The sequence below is a fragment of the Micromys minutus genome (genome assembly GCF_963924665.1).
Source record: "Micromys minutus genome assembly, chromosome: 1".
Taxonomy (NCBI): domain Eukaryota; kingdom Metazoa; phylum Chordata; class Mammalia; order Rodentia; family Muridae; genus Micromys; species Micromys minutus.
The window spans coordinates 141,803,289-141,813,486 of NC_137969.1; positions in this window are offsets into that span (position 1 = coordinate 141,803,289).

Below are 10,198 nucleotides of genomic sequence, written 5' to 3' on the forward strand. Positions count from 1 at the left end.
TCCAGAAGTGGGAAGTTTTTCCACCAAAGGAGAGGACAGTCAGCAGTGTGAGGGTGACCTCCAGGCCATTCACATCTACCTCACAGCACGCTCCCAGAGGAAACAATTTAACTTTTAATAAGCAAGTCGTTTATAATAGTTTATGACAAACAACAGACACAAACCCTGGCAGGCCACAGGTAGCTCCAGAATCCAAGCGAGAACTGTGGCAATTGGCACTTGATGTGGTGTAGAGGGTATGGAAAGAGCTTTGAAGAGCAGTCCCTCTGCCAGCCCACTGTGACACTCATCCACCTGAGAGGCAGACTTTAATCTGGCTAGGGTTATACTCCAGACCACTGCAGTCCGTCTGGGTGGAAATAGAGCCCCCCTGCACACCATGGAACAGGCTAACAGCATCTTTCAGGATGTATATCTGGTCCCATCAGCACACAACAGACTTAAATATTCATTGTAAAATATTTTCCATCCCAAGTACTTCAATGATTAAAGATTTACCATTCAGTATTTCATATCTAAAGAACATGCATATAGATTAGCACATTGTTGTGGTCAAGCTTTCCAAAAAAGGGGGAAGGGGCACAAAAAGAATCACTTTATTCTTGAAAATTCCTAGTTTTTGATATCCCAAAAGATGCTATGATTCCTTCATCTGCTTCTGCATTGGATGTTAAAAATTTTCACAGTGTAAGATTCAGATGGGTAGGAATAAAAAGCAAGATAACATTTTGAGTATTATTATAAAAGTAGATTTACTTTCCAATACACCCAAAGGATCTTGGAGACCTGCCAAGGACCAAATGTTGAGAACAACTTTGAGAATAACACTTCTGATTCTTAATCCTCTCAGGTTACATATATTAATCTTCTGGCTTAGGAATCCCCAATGTTTGTTCTACTGTTACAAATGTATGACCTAACACATTAATTCTGACTAAAATCAATCTCCCAGAAGCTAAAAATTATAATAAATCTAATTATAAATGAAGCATATCAAATGCATTCCCAAGTGGAAGGACTTCCCTGATAAACAAGGCATCAGTGAAACTAAAGCCTGGGTTACGAATTTTACTGTCTGATATAACTGGTAGCATTTTTCTGAGACTAGTCTTAAGACTGGCTTAAAGTGTTCAGACATTCTTTTCCTCTTCTGTGAGGACAGAAATGCCTCTGTCAGCAAGTGTGCAATCACACAGTGATGCCAACTTTGACCTGTCACTTGGAAGGTCTCTGTGTTTGCTGCATGAAAACCCTGAATGACAACTGTAGCATTCGTAGAAGCCATTTCTACATGGATCAGCCACAAATAACTACCCATAAACCATGTAAACATACTCTGCTAAGCCTAAACTAAGATTTAATTTTCCTTAGGTATATCTAAAATATACCTGTGACTGCATCAATGCCATCTGGTATGAATCACAGTAAGACAAAGAAAACCCAGAGTGGACAGAAGTTACAAATAACTAGCTGTGGTTGAAATATCCCACACATAGCCTGAAATCCCATCTGCCAGAGAAGCTGAGGCAGAAGGATCACAAGCTCAAGCACTGCCACTGCTTTAGAGGAAGCTCAAGGCCAGCTTGAAGAACCTAGTTAAACCTTCTTACAATTAAAACATAAAAAGAGGATGGTATTGTCTGGCGTCGATAAGAGAAGAAGCTTTTAGTCCTGTTAGGCTTTTCCCCAGTGTAGAAGAATGCCAGGTCGGGGATGAGGTGGAAGTTAGTGGTTGGGAGTGGGAGCATCTTCATGGAAGCAAGGGAGGGGGGAGGAGAAGTGGGAGGGAAAAAGGGGGGGATAACAATTAAAATGTAAATGCATGAAATGTCCAATAAAAGATGAAAAATAAATAAATGCATAAATAAATAAAAACATAAAAAGAACTGGGGAGCTAGGAGAAATGGCCCAGAGGCTAACATGCTTGCCATGCAAATACAGTACCAGAGTTCAGATTCCCAGAACCCTGCATAAAATGCTGGTGGGTACGGTGGCCTTCTGTAATACCAGCCTCAGAGAGTTCCCAAGAGCAAGATGGATACCAAGACAAGCCCTGTTAGTCTCTGGGTTTAACTAGAGAGCATGCCTCATTGAACAAAATAGAAAATCAATCAACATTGATTCCTGATAACTTCAATTTTCCACATGCATATAACCATCCACCCACACATGAAAAAATACACACACCCACATAGAGAGAGAGAGAGAGAGAGAGAGAGAGAGAGAGAGAGAGATGCGCACAAAATGCCTAAGAGCTGAAGAGATGGAGAAAATGGGCTGGTTATTTGATTCAGTGGAGGGTCTTTCCCCAGTACTGAAGATGTCTTACTTGTGCAAAAACTACAAAATATAGGGTCCTGTGGTTTCATTATTAGCATCAGCTTAAGGCCTTGGAGAGATTCTATTAGTGAAGAGGCCTAGAGCTTAATCTTGTGTATTACTTTGCAATCACCCTATATAGCCTCATTTGATGGCAAGAAAGTCACCACAGTGCATCTCCATTTCTAACTGGCAAATCCTAGTTAAGAATATCAAAAAAGAGGAATAGTATATGCCTAGGGTGCTCTGTGTGAGAAATATAAAGTATATTTAGGACATTGAATCCTAATTTACTTGTAACCCCAATTTAGCCATCAAAGCGAACAGACATAAAAGCAAGCTAATAGTTGTAAAAGTCTAGAGAAGTTTCATTAACAATATATAATGCCAGCTTCATTTTAAATTTCCTAAATTTTTAGCTACATATAAAAGATAAAAAAAACAAGTAGACTAAATTAATTTTAATTATAAACTAAAATATTTAAAATGACATTATTGATGGCTCATTTGCCTCTTTTTATGCTATTAAACCTTGTAAATCTAACATTTATTTCCACTTAAGCCATATATCAAGTTCTTAACGGCGACATGCAGACAGGCTGGAAAGCAGGGGTCTAAACCTCAGGAAAGAATAGCCACAGGTTGAGACATGCTTGAGAAAACTACAAAACTGGAATAGAAGAAATAAAAAAAGTCACAAGTCACCAGTTCGATGTTTCGTGTGCGGGTAGAACTCATTATTGTCAGGGCACCAGCTTTTCCCACTTGATCCACAGACTCGACGTCATTCTGATCTAGAACCTCAGTAAAATATTCCTTACAGCAACTTGAAATTTAATATATATAACATACAACACAAGGTGTGAAGCCTAATGTAACGTATGTGACCCACACAACAGTGATTTATTAATATTAGATTATCAACCTCATGTTGTGTAAATGAAATACAAGAGTCCGATGACAGGATCTGTGCTGGGAAGAGAAAAAGAACGGTAACTGGAACATCTCTACACTTTCTACTCCAGTTTTCTAAATGTTTTTCTTTTTTTTTTTAAAGCACATGTCAAAAAAAAACCAATGGTTAGTATTTTAGAATAATCACCTCACATTTGCAAATTGCTATGATTTCCTAGAAATCTCCTCCCCCTAGTGGTTCTGAGGCAGTAAAACGATATGCGGCTCACAAAGTAGAGACAAGAAAAAAACTGTCCCAATTCTGAGACCAAATAGTCCTGGCAAGGAGTTAAGTCTCAAATGGGAAGTCATCCATTAAGCAAGTGTGGACTGAAATAATCATGATGGAAGACCGTTAAGGCTGACGTGGGAGAAGTCAGTGCCCCAGCAAAGTAAGTCATACACAAAAACAACTAGAAAGAAGGAACCACTGCATATCTGAGCAGTAAGATAGCCCTAGGATGGCAGGAGCCACACGCTTTGTGGGTCTGGGGTGCTCACTGAGATTGCTGGTCCCAATATCTGACTGGCTCTCTGAAACTCAGCTCCTATTGCCCCACCTGGGACTTGGTGGCTAATTCTGATGAAGAACCTCCCCACTTGGTGCTTTATTCCAGCCTATAACAGAAAAGAAGTGATTGTTTCATAAAGATGAAGTCTAATCACAAATTAGGCATCCCCTCCTATCCTGAAGAAAAAGATAAAAATTGAAGGTAAGATGTAAGATGGCTCAGCATCAATCCTTGGGCTACACGTTAGTTGGAAAATAAGACTCCTGTAAATTCTTCTCTGATTTCCACACATGTGCCATGGCATGTGGGAACCCATACATGTACACATACACACAACCAATGAAAATGTATTAAAAATAATTGCATATGAAACCCATGTAAGTGCAGTGTGCATTGTGTGTGCTCATATGCGCATGCGCACTAAATTCCAAAATGTTCTAGTCATTCTCCTTTATATTATCTTTAGGTGTGGACTGTCCCCACTTACACTTATATGTGAACCCCTGGACCTAACTAGTAATGATGTTTTAGGGGGGGTTAATGGAACTTTCTAGATATGAGGCCCATGTAAAATTTCAGGCCCTGTGAATTGACAGAATTCTGAACCTTCCCTGTTACCAATCTGTTTCCTAATCAATCCCAGTGTGACCAGCTACACGTCCATGCCAGCAGCCATGAGAGACTGCATCTCCTCAAGCCAAGAGCAAAATAAGTGTTCACCGTCAACGGCTCCTATGGGCATTCTACTGTGGCGATGGGAGAAGTAGCTATGTTTTTAATTTTACTGGATACTCTCTACATTTACATTTCAAATGTTATCCCTTTTCCCCCACCCTCTTCCCTCCTCCCCCTCAGCTTGTTTCCATGAAGGTGCTATTACACTCTGCATATGTGTGGAAGCTTCCATTTGAAACCTAAAATAATGCAGTGCTGCTACAAAGACTAAGCACTATTCCCTAAACCTTAGTCTCTCTTAATTCTTCTGCTGGTGTCCATGTATGTGAGGTGCTGTTTACATCTACACAGATTCTGCTGGTGTCCGTGTATGTGAGGTGCTGTTTACATCTACACAGATTCTGCTGGTGTCCATGTATGTGAGGTGCTGTTTACATCTACACAAGGGACCAGAGAAACACAACCGCTGCTGTCACTCTCCAGAGCACCCCACATGGGGTATCTTACTAGACCTGACACTCCACTGCCTTGCCTGGATTCCAAGGGTTAATCTTTTCACTAACATCTCCACAAGCCCTTTGGGAGCCTGCAATATTTTCTAAGCTGTTACAGCAGAGTGAATGGTGAGCCATCTTATAGTTACTAATTATCACGACTAGTTCTTAAAACAAAAGTAAATAAAAATCATTTAAAAGTACAAGAAACAGAACTAGTATCCCAAATGCCAGCACTTATACCTTACTGTGGTCTATTGGATGACTATTTTCTCAACTACTTTGGTAATTTCATTTTAAAACATCTCCAATATTTTGTTGATTCATCATACTTATTCACCAATTTCCTGACATAACTTTTAAAAAATGGTATTAGAAATTGTTATCTGTGTGGACATAACCAAATAAGAAGTAACATTGGAATTTCATGTTATTTTTGTTTTGGTTTTTGGTCTGGGGTCGTGTTTTAGAATTGTTTGGTTTTCTTCTCCCTACCCCAAATCTGGTAATGGTGCAAGGATTTGTTTTCCTTTGTTTTTCTCCGATGCTCCAACATAAGTACCAGGGGAGACAGTGCAGTGTGTTTGGTAAGGAAAGAACATGCTAGTTTTTCAGAATAATATCCACCTGAGTGGTGTGAAAGCTCTGACCACTTCCAAGCCCTCCCCTCACAGGACAAACCCTCACCTGTGGATATGAGATGGAAACAACAGAGCTGATTGGGTGCCTAAGGTAAAGGAACTAAGCAAACATGGAGAAACTTTTAACCCAGACAGAATGCCATTTCCTCCCATGAAGTAGGATTTATAGACAAACACCCTTATCTTGATAAGGAACATACTAATGCCTGTCTGAGTAGAATCTATGAGGCTGAGTAACTTCAGCCATACCCTTAGGACTCCTTGTGGGAGTTTTGTGTGTTCTGTGAGCACCATGTACGGTCGACCAGTTGCTGTAAGACTATTTAATAATGCAGTCTCTTCTCACCTGCTTCCACTTAGGGAGTGTCCACCACAGAAATCCAATGTACTATAATAAGTACCAGCACACTTTATCACTACCCAAATCAGACTCTGTCAGCACGCTTTGCCTAGTTAATTACCAATCATTTTCCCAAGTCCACACCCTGTCTGCCCCACACACTGTAACAGTGCTTCGTCTGCTTTTCAGTGGAATGTCTAGCCAGGCCATCTGAAACTGGTTATTCAGTCTACAGAGACATGCTCAGGGAAGCTTTAGTACACTCAACAGGCAGCTATAACAGGAACCTGCAGAACATCGCCAATTTTCATTCATATGCCCGATCAGATCTCTTTAAACCATTTATAACATCAGGTACATTTAACATGCTTCTACATTTCAATAAATTATTCTATGTGTTTTAGCTAAGCCAAAGAAGACACTACGTACACACGCTACACGATGAGAGATGAAATGGCCTCCCTCATGCTCCTTTCTTTCTGTATTTCTTAGTTGTGTTAACTATTCTACCACACTTCATGGCCCCAAGATTTGCAGTCATCAGGAGCTTGATCCTGCCTCCTTCATGATCACATACAGTCAGACGTGAACTCTGTCTCCATCAACTATGACAAAACTGTAAGCAATATCAGCATTAGTTATTTGTAGACAACCTCTCTAACACACATTAAAACTGTAATAATGACTTCAGAGAATCAAACAACCCTATTAAAAAATGGGGTACAGAGCTAAACAAAGAATTCTCAATTGATGAATATCGAATGGCTGAGAAGCATCTAAGGAAATGCTCGACATCCCTAGTCATCAGGAAAATGCAAATCAAAACAACCCTGAGATTCCACCTCACACCAGTCAAAATGGCTAAGATCAAAAACTCAGATGGCAGCAGATGCTGGTGAGGATGCAGAGAAAGAGGAACACTCCTCCACTGTTGGTGGGGTTGTAAACTGGTACAACCATTCTGGAAATCAGTGTGGCAGTTCCTCAGAAAATTGGACATAGTACTACCTGAAGACCCAGTTATTCCACTTCTGGGCATATACCCCAAAGATGCTCCAACATACAACAAAGATATATGCACCACAATGTTCATTGCAGCTCTATTTATAATAGCCAGAAGCTGGAAAGAACCCAGATGTCTTTCAGTAGATGAATGGATACAAAAATTGTGGTATATTTACACAATAAAGTACTACTCAGCTATTAGAAACAATGACTTTATGAAATTCCTAGGAAAATGGATGCATCTAGAGAATATCATCCTGAGTGAGTTAACACAGTCACAAAAGAACAGACATAATATGCAGTCACTGATAATTGGATACTAGCCCCAGAAAGATCTGAACACCCAAGAAACAACTCTCAGACCATATGAAGCTCAAAAAAAGGAAAGGCCAAAAACTGGAAGCCTCAGCCCTTCTTTAAAAAAAAAAAAAAAACAGTAAGTGTATAGCACCCTCTCAGGGTGTGGTACACCTAGACCTTAAATCATTAATAACTCAAGAGCTAAGAAGATATAGCCTTATGGCAATTTTTGGTAATTCAAAATCATTATGTTTAATCTATAAACACCAATAAAACTTTGACTATTTCCATGTTATGTTTTGTTTTACATGTACTGTATGCTTATTGTAACTAGTAAGATTTCAATGCATACTATCAAAACTTTAAAAAATCAAGTACTGACAAAAATATATTCATATAGTTTTATGCCAAAATGTTTTTAAAAATCTGTACATGTATCTCTGTTTTTTAAAATAAATTTTTAAGAAAAAAATGTAATAATGTTGACCATTATAATTCATTATGTCACAAATAATATGTGTGTGTTCATACACACAGTTAATAAATACTGATAAAATCTTTTAAAAAATAAACTAGCATTAATATCTAACCTATAAATTGTGACTGGGTTTTACTAGTTTCCTACCACTCTCTCATCCTAATTCTGTCTGGATCCCATGTTTTATGTGAATGAGAATATTTCTCTTTTTCTTGTCCATTGTGTGTGTATAAGTGTATGTGTCTATGTGTGTGCATGTGTATATGTGTTTATGTGTATGTATGTACTTGTGTGTGTGTGTGTCTGTGGTGTAAGCCAGAAATAAAAGATGTGAATCGTTTTCAACCATTTTCTACCCTATCTATTTTATTGTTAAAATTTGTTCTTTGAGGACTTTCTGAAGAGAATTCTAATTGCCCTGGAATTAAGCCCAACTACAAACAAGTGGGACCTCATAACCTAAAAACTTTGTCATAGCTTGAGTAAAAGGGAAATCCATACAGTGGTAGAGAACCTTGGGTAACTACCCATCTGACAGAAGATTAATATCCTGAAATACTCAAAAAAAAAAAAAAAAACCTTAAGGAAACAAATGAAGGGCTGGAGAGACAGTTTAGTTATTAAGAGCTCTTCCTCTTCCAGAGAACCTCAGATTCACATCTCAGTACCCGTATGGTAATTCACAACTACACAATGGGAGAAAAAAAGTTGTCTGCTATTATAAATCTGGGCAACTACTCATGCCTAGTAAGTCAAAAATCTTAGCGGAGAAGCTACTCCTGCCATTTCCCTAAAGTGTAATATCTAGCTTCATTCTGGCCATCTTACAGACACAGGTAAGTGTAGCTCGCATGCCTCAAAACAGACATCTCCTTATAGAGCAGATGGAAATTATTACAATAAACCAAAACAAGTCAAAATGCAAATGACTGACCATGTTAAGTGCAGCCCAGCTGATATATCAGGGAACTTTAGGCAAGGACGGTGGGATAGGTTCTATCTAGGAGTCAGAGGACCAGGGAGTGTGCCCTAAAATTGTGTCTCCTACATGTGACAAGAAAGCTACTCCCATGAAATCTCTTCAAAACAAAACTCTTTGCTTTGTCTAAACAAAACTCAAAGAAACCCAACAATAGTAACAGCTGATAGTCCAACACATGGAGGAAATACCATGGGGCCCCACCCCTAGCTACAGCACTACATGGAATTAACAAAAGCTGAGAGAAGTATAATTAGTATTTCCCAAGGGATGACCCTCTGTTTATCCACGTGATGATCCCTAAAAGCATACACACAAGCTCTCTAAATTGACTCAACAGTATTTATATATTTATTAATTCTCATGTACATATATAATTACATATACATAGGGGTAGACAGACAGACAGGCAGGGATCTGAGTGTCTCCAGCCCCCACTTTAGGGTGAAGATGCACATAACCATGCGTTGTTGCTGTTTTGGTTTGGTTGTCTTTTGTTTTTCTTTATGCAGATGCTGTGGATCTAAAGGCAGCTCCTCACCTTTATGCACAAGGCACTTGACTGACTAAGCCATACTCTCATTATTTTATTCAATAACCTTTACCATTGAAAAGAGTATTTCCTGGACATTTTGAAAGCTATACCTCAGTTTATATTTTTCTGATAATTCCATATGGCTAACCTTTGGTTGCAGATTTGGAGGAAGATGAACAGCAGTAAGGTGCCTCCACGTTCAGTCGGGAGTAGACAGTGACTATAGTACTGATGGTCTTCTGGGTCTCTCACATACATTTGCTATTTTCCTTTGAAATAAATATTTGGTTGATAATAGTAAGTTATGCAAATATTCTGTTTGTTCATTAAATTTTGACAACTCGGGATTCAGCCATATGGGTCTTGAAAACTGTAATATTCTAAGGGTGATTTTCTATTGTTCTTGTCCATTCCATATTTACCTTCTGAAATTCTTCTGTGAGAAAAATGTATCCCTTTTCCTACAAAAAAAAAAAAGACTTTTTTTAATTGTCACCACTATTATGACTTTCACACCCTCTGACCTAAATGTCCTAACCACCTTACAGAACATGAAACACAGCAATGTAAGAGCCCAGTTTCTTCCACTAGGTATTATCTAAGGCTGAAATGGCCTCGTCTGAGCTAGAAGCCAATCAACTGTAATCAAGGAAACCTGTGTATCAGTTGAAAGTTCCCCAGGTGAGTAACGCCTCTCCACAGCATATGCAAAGTACAAGCATCAGGGGGAAGGACAGTTAGAGATGGTTATGAAAGAAGATTCCACGTCCAGTGCTCCAACAGTCGGACTACGTGTTCTCCCTTCGTTCTGGATAGCTCCTGTCCACTTTTGGTATGGATTCTAGAAAGACTTGGATGTCCATGTGGAAACTTCTCTATGTCACAGCTCATCCATGCCCCAGCCTGAACCCCTCCTTTCATGCCTTTCCACAGTGAAAATACGGTCTCTGTCTTTCTTTAAATGAG